Genomic DNA, 14103 nt, shown 5'->3' on the forward strand with positions numbered 1-14103 from the left:
TAAGTTAACATCATTTGTCATAAAATTTGTGTTTACGGTGCTTTGTGAATGGTACACTTGGTTTCTGAAACATACATGAATATTATCTGGGCATAAAGCTCTGTCTGCTCTTTGTTTTTACCATTACTACAAACCAAATTCCTGTTGAGAATGTGAGTTTGCAGAAAAATTGAAGCCTCAGGCTAATCATCTCAGTGCAGATGGTCCAAAAATAGATGAGAATCATTTCATATGGTCTGTTAATGTAGCTTTTGCAGCTCGGTGGTTGTGTATATTTTAAAATATGCCTTGAAGCTAGTCAAGACTTTTTACTACATAAGCAAGCATACCAATAGCAGATATTTTTCAACCTAAACATAATTGCTTATTTCTCTTTCCATACATAATTATATGCACATGTGGTGAAGCTATATGCAAACATGTTCAACACAGAGGATTTAGTAAGTGGATTAAAGCTGAAGTAGGCGAGATCGGAGCAAATATGATTAAAAAGAGTTATTTTTATAAAACGGTCGCTATATCCTGACAGTAGTACATGAAACAGGTAACCTGAAGAAAATCATGTGCCTCTGTGTCCTCCGGTGCTCCTAACGGCATCTGCAAGATTTCACATACCGGAGGAAAACAACCAGTAAGAGCTGATCTGAGGTCTGCTGTCCAGCTGCCGTCTATGAGAGCTGGCTGTCAATCACTCGCGAACTCCGACCAAACGGTCAAACTAGGCAGCGCTGATCAAATATGAATCAATATTATGTTACGTTAACGCCTATTTTTCCTCTCAAATGTTTTCAGAATCATCTGGTAGTGCACGGTTTAGCTGTAAAATGAGAACGTTTGTGACCGCTATTGTGAAATCTGGTGAATGAACGCCAAGAACAGCCAATAGGAACGCTCTCTCAATGAAATGACCTGTGATTGGTCAAAGTCTCCCGTCACGGGCTAGATTTTCTAAATCCTGAAAACAGAGCCATGAGGAGGAGCAGAAGTCTAGTTTTCTCTCAGAACACTTGAATTACAATATGCTGAAAGGTTATTATGGAATTTTTGCCCAATGATGCCAAAAATATACTGCCTCCTGCCACTTTAATAGCCAATGGGAATTTGCAAACCATCATTTAAATACAGTGAATTCAACATACTTTTTTTTTGTCTTAAAACAAATCAAATGTATACAGTACTCAGAATATGATTGACTTTATTGCATTTCTACATCTTAAAGTCCCAATCAGAGTCTACATGATGGGAAATATCTCCACATGATGACATTTAAGAGCAACAGCACAATTTATTTGATGTGTTGAGGCTCTACTTCAGGCTTACCATGCAATGTCACTGCTTAAAAGGTGTAGAAGTAACAGTGTTTTTTTTAATGGTAAGGGCAGGCAGTACATTAGGGATTTTAGTCCTTTGGGCAGTGTTTGACAGGAAGTAGAGTCTGTACCTTTGGCTTGTAAACAGCAGCCTGAAGCTATAAGGCAGAGAGAAGAATGGGAAAAAAAAGGGGGAGGAAGGAGGAGGATGGAGGAGAAATGAGTTAGAGAGGAGAGCAGGCTTCAGCAACAATATCCTTTCTGGTGAAACTTTACATATGTCAGCACTTCAAGAGTTTCCCCATTATTATTTATCCCACGTCCCCTCCAAAAGCTTCAAATATTCATTTGATCTAACCTTTTATTCTGTGCCTACTGTAAGTCGTCTGTAAGCTGGATACATACATTCTTTAAAGCTCATTGCAAGTAATTACAGACAAGTGGATTTCCCGACTGAATAAAACAGTGCTTTGAATGCAACAATTGATTCATCTCTGTAAATGTACTTGAGCCATTGGAGGACTCTCAAGACAAATTCAAGTTGGTAAAGTAGCAGTGCTAGCAGTATCTCTGTTTTCCTGTTACCAGTATAAAGTAGCACTATTAATCTGTTTTACAGTCTGTCAACAGAGGACACAGCCAAATATAATGGCATCACTACTGCATAGACAAACTGCCAGAACGAAACCATTGTTTATCGACAATATAATAGCATGTGGTTTACCTAGATGGCCAAATAAGAGACCCCAAATAGCAATGAAACTGCAATTATTCTGCTGCAATGATGTTTTGCTTAAGAATTATTCAATTGTTTTGCATTCCTAAAGTACTTTATGCAATCGGTTTCTTAAAGGGTTTAAAGCCACTATGTGATTTATGTGATTATAACATCTTTCAAATGATTCTGATCGCACATGTTGTTAGCAAAGAAACCAGAAAATATTCACATTTAAGACACTTAAAATTACTCACACCAATTAATTGATTATCAAAATAGTTAGCAAATAACTTAAAAGACAACTAATTGTTGCAGCTCTACAGTAAAGTACTGAAAAAAGGTACCATTGGGTACCGGTATCGGTTCAAATGTGAACGGTACCTAACCCTATTACACTGCACTGCTAAACCAGAGAATTACATCAAATATTAACAATTAGTCATCAGTTTCACGTCTTCACCTTTACTTGCCCACACATGCTTTCTAATACTTCCTCTCCCCTTTTCTCCCTCCTTCTCTCTTTATTTTTTCTTCCTTTCTCGCATTCTTTTTGGGGGAGTCTTTTAAATTATGTTTTAACATCAGTATCATTTGATTTCCTTCCCCCGATAGAAATGCCAGTTCACCAAAATTGGGCAGCCTACAACCTACGTATAACCTTTGTCGAGAGGAGAGTCAGCTGAAGTGCGTTTACTGACCACAGACGTCACAATGTCGGTCAGAATGGGATAGGAAGGTGGAGGTTTGCTTGAAAAGAGCTTGCGTTTACGACGTGTTGTCCGACCACGTTGGAAGGTGAAAGTGTTGACAGCTGTTCCGAAGGCGGGGTGAAGGGCAAACCTTCGTGGAGAGGTGCAAGACGTGATTATTGTTTAAATGTGGGGAAAACGACGTAGACTTTCCTGCCAGTCTTTTCTGTGAGACACACGAGAAGAGTCAGAAATAGAGCGTGCATGTTGGATTGCCCCCTTCAGAAAGTGATCCCCATGTGGGATCAGTGAAACAAGGGGTGTGGTGGCATGCCGTGCTGTTGACCAAATCATCGTTTTTGATACTGGATGATGCTAAAGCCAGAAAGTTTCAAACTGTACACATACAGTAGCAGCTTTAATATTCATAAAAGTCAAACTTTTGATAAATCTTTGGCCATCAAGTTGAGAATCAGTCATTTAGATGGCGTGACAGTAGTTAGGAGAACCTGTTTATGACTGAAGGTCACTGATGCATGTGTTATGTGTGTGTATGTGCATGCTTCTGTGTAGTTTGTATGTGCTAACAGTTGGTGGCATGGCAGGTTGTGCATCTGCTGTGACGATTTAACCGTGGTGTTAAGTGTTTAGGTTGATCTCTGGGGAGAAGTTTAATTCTCCTCTGAGCCATTAAAATGCAATGACGTGAGATTAATGCACATCTTGTAAGTGACATTTACTGTCTCATTCACCGTGGGAATTGTCTCACAATATTGTGAGCTAGACCTTGTTTTGAATGCTAATGATACGTTTCAGAGCCCGTTCAAAGTAGTGACAGTATGAAAAATGTTGAATGCGCTATGTAAAGAGGAAGGGTATTTGGCTGAGTAAGGGACAAACAGTAAAACAAAACCATCAGCAAAACGGGACTGTGAACTTCGAAACTGCGGTTTACAGTGCAGATTCCAAACTCAATAGCTGTCCTCAGCAATAGGACTGCAGAAGCTGATTCCTGACCAGAGATATGATTTATATATTGCAATATTGTTCTGAAGTTGCTTTTTGAAAAATGCATAGTTTATTCTGAGCAGGACAAAGTATGCCTTTATGAGTCTTTAGATTTTCATACGCTCCCATAAGGGGATCTACAACAATAGAATGTCTTTGTCTCAGTGTTACTAAAAGCCTGTACAGTGTGAAATTGATCGTGCTCCTTGATAATATGTCTATGCCTCATAAAATCACATTCATCCTCTCGTGTTTTCTGACTCATGAGTCTTATCTCTTTTTCTCTTACAGTGTGTGTACGCAGCAGCACAGCTTTCGGAGCCCAAACTGTGTGTGTGTGTGTGTGTATATATACACACTTGTGCGAGAGCCGGGGGCACATACTGTGTGTGTATGTGAGATGAGGAGAAGCTAAGTGGCTACCGCAACCACCCAGATCAGACAGCCTCCTGTGCTGCAAGATGGATTAGAGCCCCACACCTCAGGAGATCAAAGGTAGGAGAAGATGTTTGGTAATCAGCCGCCACTCACCTGCCCTATTCAATGACCGCATGGAGAGAGTGGAGGAGAGAGAGGCCGTAATGAATCACAATGAGTTTAGGCTAAGGTTTCTCGGCCTGTCATGTCCATAAACCTAAAGGGAATATTGCAGAGATTTATCTGACTTTTTATGTGTTATATTGGAAATTATGAGCGCATGAAAGTGATAGAAGTAAGGCTGTCAATCGATTGACAAATTTAACCGCTATTAATCCGATCATTTTCCATAGTCAATCGCAATTACACACATTTTTTATCTGTTCAAAATGTACCTTAAAGGAAGATTTGTCAAGTATTTAATACTCTTATCAACATGGGAGTGGGCAAATATGCGTGCTTTATGCAAATGTATGTATATATATATATATATATATATTATATTGGAAATCAATTCACAACACAAAACAATGACACATTGTCCAGTAACCCTCACAGGTACTGCATTTAGCATAAAAAAATATGCTCAAAACAAGCTTAAATCAAAATTACTTAAACGCGTTATCGCGTTAACTTTGACAGCCCCAGATAGAAGTATAAAAAACAGCTATTGGTGATATACTCTGCATTAATTTGTGTTTTTTGGCACATCAGTAGCCAAATTTAGAAAACCTAATATCATGCCAAATCATTTTTTAGCACAGCTAGACTGTCTTTTAAACTATTCTACCCCTGGATCCAGCATTACAAACACATTTAATTGGCTTTTGTTAAAAGTGTTAGATTTCTATTTTAGCGAAGCTCCAAAAGTTTCCCAACGATACCAAATATGCCATGCTGAAATAAAAAAAAAACAATATGTATAAATAATGCACAGGTATCTATATTTGATATGATGCAGCATCAGATTTGAATAGATCACTCAAATAAAGGTCCCACACAGTTCAGTAGCATCACTGAAACGAAGCAGTGGTACAAGCAGACAGAGGGTCTATTTTTGACAGTGTTGAAAAAGTGTGTTATAATATTGACGAAACCGAAGAGGAACATCTGGGTTCAAGAGGTTAATTATCAGCAATCTAATCATCAGGATGGACCTCTGAATAGCTGCTCACGTCTCCAATTTTGTCAGCGATTCCAAAAAGGTCTGGTGTTGATGAAAGAAACAACCGAGCCAAGGAAAAGGCACACTTTTGCTCTTACCATTGTGATTAGTATTCTGCATTGCTCGCTCCATCTATAATATAAATAAAAGCATTGGTGAATGCGACAAACCCAGGGCAAGTTCTCTGGGAGTTGCTGAAAGTAATTCTGGAAAATGCAGGAAAACGCTAACTGAATTAGAAGCAGATGAGGCAGGGTAAAGAAAAATAAGGAGAAGGTGATTTTGACACCACAAAATAACCCCCCGGACACACTGCACATCACAGGCTGATGACTTAACTGTAACATCATAAAAGCTTTCAGGGTCAAGCCTCCCTTTAAACTGCTTGAGAAGTACTTCCAGCTTCAGAAGTGATTGCTGTAACTGTAATTAAATGTAAAAGAAATTATTTTATTCAAGGCCAAATTGGGTCCAGGCCAAATTGCTCACAGCAACCTAACAGTGACACACTCTCCCTTCTATTCTGTGAGCGCCACAATGCGTTAAAAAAAAGAAAAAGCAGACTTTTTTTTCCACCATCACAAAATGTTTTTACAGCTCTTACTTGTGACAACGAAAGCTCCTTATTGGACTATAATTTAGCATTGTTTGCGTGAAAGGGGATTACTTTATTGAGATTTCTTCAGCCGAGAGGTTTTTGTCCGTCCATGTAGAATGGATCCATAAAAAAAAAAAAGTGCATTTTCTGTATTATATATTTTTTTTACTGGTTTCCCCTCCTTAGTGATCTCAACAAGCCTGGTGGATGAACTTGTACCTTCTGTTACCTGCTCTCATTTTCTCTCAACAGTTTAAAGGTAACTGATTTTTAGGAGAATTTTCCCATGATAAGTATCTTTTTAAAGATATCCTGGATTTTTTTGTTTTGTTTTGTGACAGTCGTTGTGAGTGTCAATCATTCCACATTCTTCATAGCTTCTGTGCTCCTGTGCAAAATACTTCTCTTTGGCTCATCTGTAGCACTATAGTTTAAAGGGAGAGCTTACATAATACTAAAGGTTCTTCTCAACAATGGGGACAGACTTATTTGTAGTCATAAATATAACTTTTTTTCGTCAAGCAAATGCTTAAATTATGAGCAAACTGGAAATTACTGCAACTATTTTTTATCATTATATACCATAACAAATTAAACATAATCATAAAATGAAAATCAGAATTTAGTTCCAAAGAAAGGCGACTAATAAAACAACGCACATTGAATGCTGTTACTGCATGGATTGTTTATAACTGATGATACAGTACTTCTAACTTTAGTATAAAGATGACATTTATATACATGTATATATACACTGATCAGTCATAACATTAGGACAGCATGGGCACCCTGAACGGTCTGCGGCTACAAAGCCCCATACGCAACAAACTGCAATGCACTGTGTGTTCTGACACCTTTCTATCGGAACCAGCATTAACTTTTTCAGCAGTTTGAGCTACAGTAGCTCTTCTATTTGATCGGAAACACGGGCCAGCCTTTGCTCCCCATGTGCAGCAATGAGCCTTGGGTCTGACCCTGTCGCCGGTTCACCGGTTTCCCTTCCTTAGACCTCTTTTGGTGGTTTTGGAGGTCCTGACTACTGCAGACCGGGAACATCCCACAAGAGCTACAGTTTTGGAGATGCTCTGATCCAGTCGTCTAGCCATCACAATTTGGCCCTTTGCTCACATCCTTACGCTTGCCCATTTTTTCTGCTTCCAACACAAAATTCAAAGTTCAAAATGTTCACTTGCTGTCTAATATATCCCACCCCCTGCCAGGTGCCATTGTAATGAGATGTCAATGTTATTCACTTCCCCTGTCAGTGGTCTTAATGTTAAGGCTGATCGGTATATACTGTATATCAGTAGAGCTTGTGTGTCTGCATATCAAAATAACCTACATGCAGTTTTAAAATTCTGAGGTATTTCATGTTTTAATCGATAGTGTGAGTTTGCAGCAGCTTTTGAGCAAAACCTCAGCACCTGGCTTCTCTCAGGCTAATCTCCTAGTTCAAACAATCAATAGAGATTTTAAAACGGCTATTGCAGTTTTTTTTTCCTCAGGATGTGATGACTGTGTGTGTATATGTGTGTTATAGGCTTGTGGTTGTGTGTAGTTCAAACAATCTGACCCAGACTACAGTCAGCAAGAAAACAAAGTACAGATGACAATGTTCTGTTAACATGAATTCAGCCTTGATGCTGACAGCAGAAAATAGGGCAGAAAATGTCAGCATTTGATGGTTGTCTTTACTTTCTCTTTTGAACTGTATTTGTTCGGTTTCTGACAAAACCAGTACATTGAAGCTGCAGAAATGATGTGTTTTTAGATGACGGTGCCTGACTGGACCCTATTGCAAATATCTGTGTCAGAGTTTTTTTGGTAGTGATGTTTATCAGAGGTCGACCGATAGTGGACTTTTAAAGGCCGATATAATAATGATAGTTTGGAGCAGGAAAAAGCCGATAGCCAATTAATTGTCCAATGACTGGCCAGGATTACTTCCGTTGCGCGTCCCGTTCATAGACTGTATATAAAGATGGACGACGCGTCTCCACTTCCTCCCACTGTACAAAAGTGAAGCCTAAATATCCCGGATATGGGAGCTGCCATCTTGAGATTTTGACTTCATTTGGAGCCAGAGTCTGCGCAGTAGCGATCGGGCGGTGGAGCCGCGGTATCAGGGTCACCCGCCTGAACCAATCGTGAACTGATCACGGCTGCAGCTTGTCAGCGAGAGAGACTCACAGCAGCCAATAATGACATCTCGCCCCCTTTTTATAGCATCAAATAACTAATTAAAACCAAACTATCAGAAAAATTAACACTGAACATAGATCTTTGGGAAAAATATATTTGACGTGTACTTACATTTTTTAGTTTAGCTCATATCCCATCCGCTAACATGGAGCTGTCATGTCGTCTATCTTCATAAACAGTCTATGGTCCCGTTACGTAGACTGTATATAAAAATGGGGCGGCAGTTGCTCAGAGGTAGAGCAGGTCGTCCATCGTCCTGATGGGCAGGTTGGCACCTTGCATGACAGCCTCTGCCATCAGTGTATGAATGTGTGTGTGAAAGGGTGACATGTAGTGTAAAGCACTTTGAGTGGTTAGAAGACTAGAAAAACGCTATATAAATGCAAGTCCATTTTCCATTTACATTGTTAAATGCTTCTCTTACAAACCATTAATGTTCGTGCATATTCCCGGAGTAAGGAGGATGCTAAAATGTGCGATTTAATTTCACGAATGGATAGTTACATGGTGGGATTATTTGGAAGAGAGAACGCCAAATTGGTAAATTAAAGTAACAGGTGAATGATTTATTTTCCTCCCGGTCTGCCTGTGTTGTATCATGGACGAAGAGCTGATAGTGTTGCGTTATTCGAGAGATAACTTTTGTGGGGAGAATTAAACTGTAAAAAGGTCAGATATGACGTAAATACCACGTGTCTGCTTGCTTTAAAATCAGCTCTTCCCCAGGACCCCAAAGTTTTAACCCCCCTTTTTTTCTTACCCTATCGCCAGAATAATGAATTGCTTTCTGAAAAAAACATCTCTGAGGTAGTCTACATTGATGAAACAATGTAAAGTCTGTCATGGAATTATTGCTTGAGCGCACCGATCGCAAACGCTTGTCCCCCTCTCCCTCCCTCAAAGTACGAGTGCCATTTCATCGGGTCTTAAACGGTTGTTTATATTATCATCAGGGGTTAATCACATGCACACAGATATTTTCAGCAAAAGTGGCCCTCATTATTTGTATGGAGCCTCCATGCAAAACGGTGATGTACGTCCCTGCGTGACCGGTGGATGCTGCACAGCCATCTGCCACTATCTGAGCCATCTTCCGCTAATAACAATAGACGTCCTAATGGCGCCGTCTACTATTTGCTCAGAGGACAGGATAGGTTATTGTCTGGAAGTTTCCCTTCAGCATCAACAATCAACTCAGCATGTTTTTATAGAATCAAACGGGGTGTTAGAAGCACATATCCTAGTTTCTACGAGTTCAGATTTACACTGTGACTTCTTCTCTTTTCCACGTCGGTGCAAAACTCTTCTTTAAATCCACATCAAATCGATTTTGAAAGCTAACAGATTGCACGTGGCAGTGCTTTAGTTAGATATGTTGAGTGTGTTTAAAGAATGATGGAAAACATGTCGCCACCAGAAACTTTTCAATTACTGTGCGCACGCTCCCCAGAAAGTAATGCCACTTATTTAGCCTATGTCATATTACAAACTCTTGTGCCAGAGACTGAAAAAACCCAATTCATATTCATATGCAGGATAACACGCTTTTCATATTTTTGAAGCCACCACATCCCCCCACAGGCAGCTCCAGTATGCTGTGAATACCAATGCCAGAACACACAGGATGCTGTAAAGACATTGAATTTCTCCGAGGCACCGGCGCCCTGTGAAATCTGCTACTGACAGAATTTGACTTTTGGCTCAAGGAAAGTGGTTTGAGGAGATGGTTTCAATTTCATTGCCCACATGTGCAATCTTGCATGAGATGCAAGTATTGAATATCACTTTGGAACAGATGGTGTATTGTAGCCCCTCAGTGTGTGTCAGCCGCAGCATCCAATATTGCCACTGGGTAAATCCTTCTGCTCAGCCTTACTGGAAATGTTGAACTGGTGCTGGTGTGTCATGCTCATAAAATAATCTTTGCAGCGCTTTGTTTACTGCATCATTGATGCTCTCGCCGCTGCCCGTAGCTAATTCCTGCTTTACCTGCTTAACAGAAACACAGTGCATGTCTGAAGAACTCGGTGCCCTCTTTCCAAAATAACTTTTAGGTGCTTTGTGTGTGTGTGTGTAGTTTGAGATATGTGCATATGCATGTGTTTATTGGGCTGTTTGTGTTTGTGTGTTGACTGGATTCATGAGTCTGCCTTAGTGTGCTCCCGTCTGTGTTGCTGCTGGGCCACCTGCCTTTCTCCTGCCTCCTTTCCTGGCCGCTCCTGAGAAGTAGAGATAAGGCCCACTGATGTTTGTCTGCTCCCTGGCAGATTACTGAGGCAGACAGGTACAAGGACTCTGGCAGAATGCTACTGTAAACCGGAGGCCAGAGAAGAACTTGTTTTGGGATGCCTAAGCTGACCACAGCACCAATCCAGCTTGAACGCCATCTGGCCTCTTTTAATGTGCTGTTGCTGCTCAGCTAATTACTGTTCAAAGAGAAACACATGTGAGTCAATGGGGGAGATATCTGGGAAATTTCTTTGAACTAGGAACTTTAAATGAAAGCAAATAATCAAACATAATGTTGCTGATTTTCCTTTGATCAATAATGATTGAAATCTAATCAGTAAATCATAATTGCATTAATGACGAATGTAATTTAAGTCTGGAGAGAGTGGAAACACAATACATACACAAACAAAACTCTCCATTTTAACATGTTATTTTGTCAATTATTACATTTCTTTAGAATTGTATTTTCAGCAGATACAGATGTTCAATACATATGAACTCGTTTTAAAAATCAAGTGTTGATTTTTCTCGATTTAATTAATTCTGTCTTGTTTCCAAGAGACATTTCAGAATAACCAGTTGAATTTTTCAAGTAAATACATTCTTTCAGGTTAATATAATAAACCTATATAATAATAGACAAAAGGAATAAATAAGCAGAAAACTTACAGATCAATCAAATAAAAACAAATAAATACATGAACTAGAATGGCACTCGGAGAGCGCAGACCTACGCCCCCCTCTCCGTTAAGCTTGCGCCATCATCCTTGTGTATTTTTGTTTATGTTGAGATCAGCTGTACGTATCAAACTGGACACAAACAACATAAAACTCACCTAAACTGTCGTCGTTACTCTTTCCAACAATCACAAAGTGCGCTTTGGTCAAACTCAACTGTAGATTTACCAAGTTTAATGTGAAAAAACGCCAATTCTACAGCTGTAAAACAATACAGGGAAAAAGAAGAATATATATATATGTGTATATATATATATTATTTTTCCCTGTATTGTTTTCAAATATTTTTATTGTTATTCTTTTCAATTTACAATTTTTTTACGATACCAACCCTTTGATAACGTGTAATTTGGCGTTCCATATCCATACACCATGGTATCCGATGGAGTGCTGGCGATGTTTTGTAAAAAGTGAGGTCAGATGATCAACTTGTCTAGTAGAATTTGGGAATTAAATTTCAAGAAGTTGATGATGATGGTGAAGAAAAAGTCTCAAGAGGTGCAGCGGGTCAACCACTAATCGGAAGAGCGGCAGTTTGAGCCCCGGCTCCTCCGGTCCACATATGGAAGTGTCTTTGGGTAGAGATACTGAACCCCAAATTGCCCCCGAAGGCTGTGCCATCAGTGTGTGAATGAGTATTTAGATTAGATCCTGATGGGCAAGTTGCATGGCAGCCTCTGCCATCAGTGTGTGTGTGTGAATGGGTGAATGTTGACATGTAGTGTAAAGCGCTTTGAGTGGTCGGAAGACTAGATAGGCACTATATAAATGCAAGTCCATTTACCATTTATATGAACACACATATCTGATGAATATTTATGTCATATACTGAAAGAATACTCAGTTTTCTGAACAGTGGAACTGAGGCCACAATGGAGTTTGAAAAAGTTGCCAACCATACAGATCGTTTTTGCAGCAAATAAAGTTTATGAAGACTGGAGGGGTATGTATTTGCCCAAACAATATTACCATAAATCAAATAGGAATAAATCCTGGAATAATATAAAGTTCATAAACAAAAGACATTTATAAAGCGTTGTATTTAGCTGATGATCCCCTGTGACTTCACAGTTCTGTTACAAATAAAATTGTTTCCCAATGTAATTTCTCATCTACTGAAATGCCTAAGAAAAGAGAATGAGAAACTTGGGAAATTTCTTTTCCATCTACTGACACTTATCATAAACCCTAACATACCTCCTTCCCGCAAATATTATGAAATTTAACTTTTTCATATTTAATGAGAGCTTATTGAGTTGATCTTGCAACTCTCACCATTTCCTCATTTGAATTATTTATTAGTGTGATTTCTTTCCGTAGATATCACTTTCCTAAAATGGTGTGTTTTATTATTGCTGTGAAATCAGTATAAATATTGGTTACAGTTGTCATGTGTCAGTGTTGTGAAAGACACTGTATAAGCTATAATTTTGTTGCCAAAAACCCGACTGGATGCTCATTATTCTTGGAAAGTTGCTAATGGAATGCTGATGGGCTTTCTCACTATGATGTCTTTCATTGACGGCTATGAGAAGGCATTTAAAAATATAAAAAAGGAGGTATTTAATTCAGATGTGGGTGGATGATCAATTAGCAAAAGTTTCCATAAGTGAGGACTTGAGGACAAATCTGCAAAAACCAAGTGATCTGTATGTGATTGTGTGTGTGTGTGTGAGCATGCATGTGTGTGTGTGCCTTTTATATGTTTACCCTCAGCGCAGCAGGCTGTGAACATTTGGTGTGTGATTAAAGCACATGGTCAGCATGGAGCTGCCTAATTAGGCCTTTTCTGCTTTTGTGAAGAACATTTCACAGGCTTTATCCACAGAGCTCAAGGCAGGGAAGAAGACAAAGCAGCTAAAATGATGTTACTGGGGAGGTTTGGTCTGGGTGCTGGAGAGATCAGGGATATCATCTGCATCATATCTTTGTGCCTATAGAGTCGTTTTTCCTGCCTGAGGTGTTCAGAAAAGATTGGTTGAGAGAGTTTTAAAAAGTGTAGAAAGGTCGATGTGCAGCAGCAAATGTTATGTTCTGGTTTAGACCACAGCGTGGACTCAAATGCAGCACACCACAAGAGTTTTAAAGTATGAACAAAAGAATATTTATTCCAAAAACCAGGTTCCAGGTTGAACATAGAGCAGAGTGCAGGAGTAGGCAGGCAGGCAGGAAGCAGCCACAGCCGGCAGACGAAACAGACCTGAGTACAGAGCAAAAAAACGAGGTCAGTCCAAACAATCCAAAAATGAGAGCAACAGCAAAACAAGAGCAAAGATCCTAGGGAGCCTGATTAGGTCAAATACCACTGAGGGCAACGGAACGATCTGGCGATGAGTAGCAGGAAAACCGGGGTATATATACTGCAGGTGTGATGATTGGTAGCAGCCGCTCCAGCCGAGCCCACCCAGAGGAGGAGGAGGAGGAGGAAGGCCACACCTCCCGACACACTGACAAACTAGACAAACCAGGGGAAAACACACAAGAGACAAAAGGACAGGGAAACATAGGAAACAAAAGGAACTCCTAGACTAAAGGTAGTGAACATGACAGCAAAGGGGTCATAAAGAGGGGAAACAATGTAGAAGATGAATTATGTAAAAGGGAAAATAAAGGGAAGGGGGTCAGAGTGTAAAAAAGGGATTATAGAAGGATCACAGGGTTTTGAGCACTTCTGTTTCCTTCATAAGTATTATATTATATGTATATATTACAGACAAGGATGCTTAGTCCCTTTTTATCAGACATTATGAGCTTATGTCATAAGCGTGAGCGTCCAACTCCAGTTCCCTGTTTGTGTTATTTAAAACTCTAGTGTTGGTAGATCACCGCCTCGCTGTCTGCACCTCTGTCTCTCTCTCTCTCTCATCTCACTCAGACACATTTTCCCTCTTTGTGTTCATCATTTTTTTTTTTTCTGTTTGATTGACTCCTGTTTGATCAGAGCTGTTTAAATAGTTGTCTCAATATTTATGTGGCCAATTGTGAAGATGTCGTGCGATTGTGGCCCAACTGGCGGAATATAAATT

At 39.7% G+C, this 14103-nt stretch overlaps 1 protein-coding gene across 5 annotated transcripts in view; it reads left to right on the plus strand.

Annotated features, from left to right (window-relative positions):
- The window catches only part of grik4 (glutamate receptor, ionotropic, kainate 4), a 334598-nt gene that overhangs the window by 80769 nt on the left and 239726 nt on the right, over positions 1–14103 (plus strand). For all 5 annotated transcript variants that reach the window (XM_037775509.1, XM_037775506.1, XM_037775510.1 and 2 more), the window contains exon 2: positions 4017–4220. The gene's annotated coding sequence lies outside the window, so the exon portion shown is untranslated. The remainder of the gene's footprint in view (positions 1–4016; positions 4221–14103) is intronic.

The sequence above is a fragment of the Sebastes umbrosus genome, chromosome 7, assembly GCF_015220745.1.
Source record: "Sebastes umbrosus isolate fSebUmb1 chromosome 7, fSebUmb1.pri, whole genome shotgun sequence".
Classification (NCBI taxonomy): Eukaryota; Metazoa; Chordata; class Actinopteri; order Perciformes; family Sebastidae; genus Sebastes; species Sebastes umbrosus.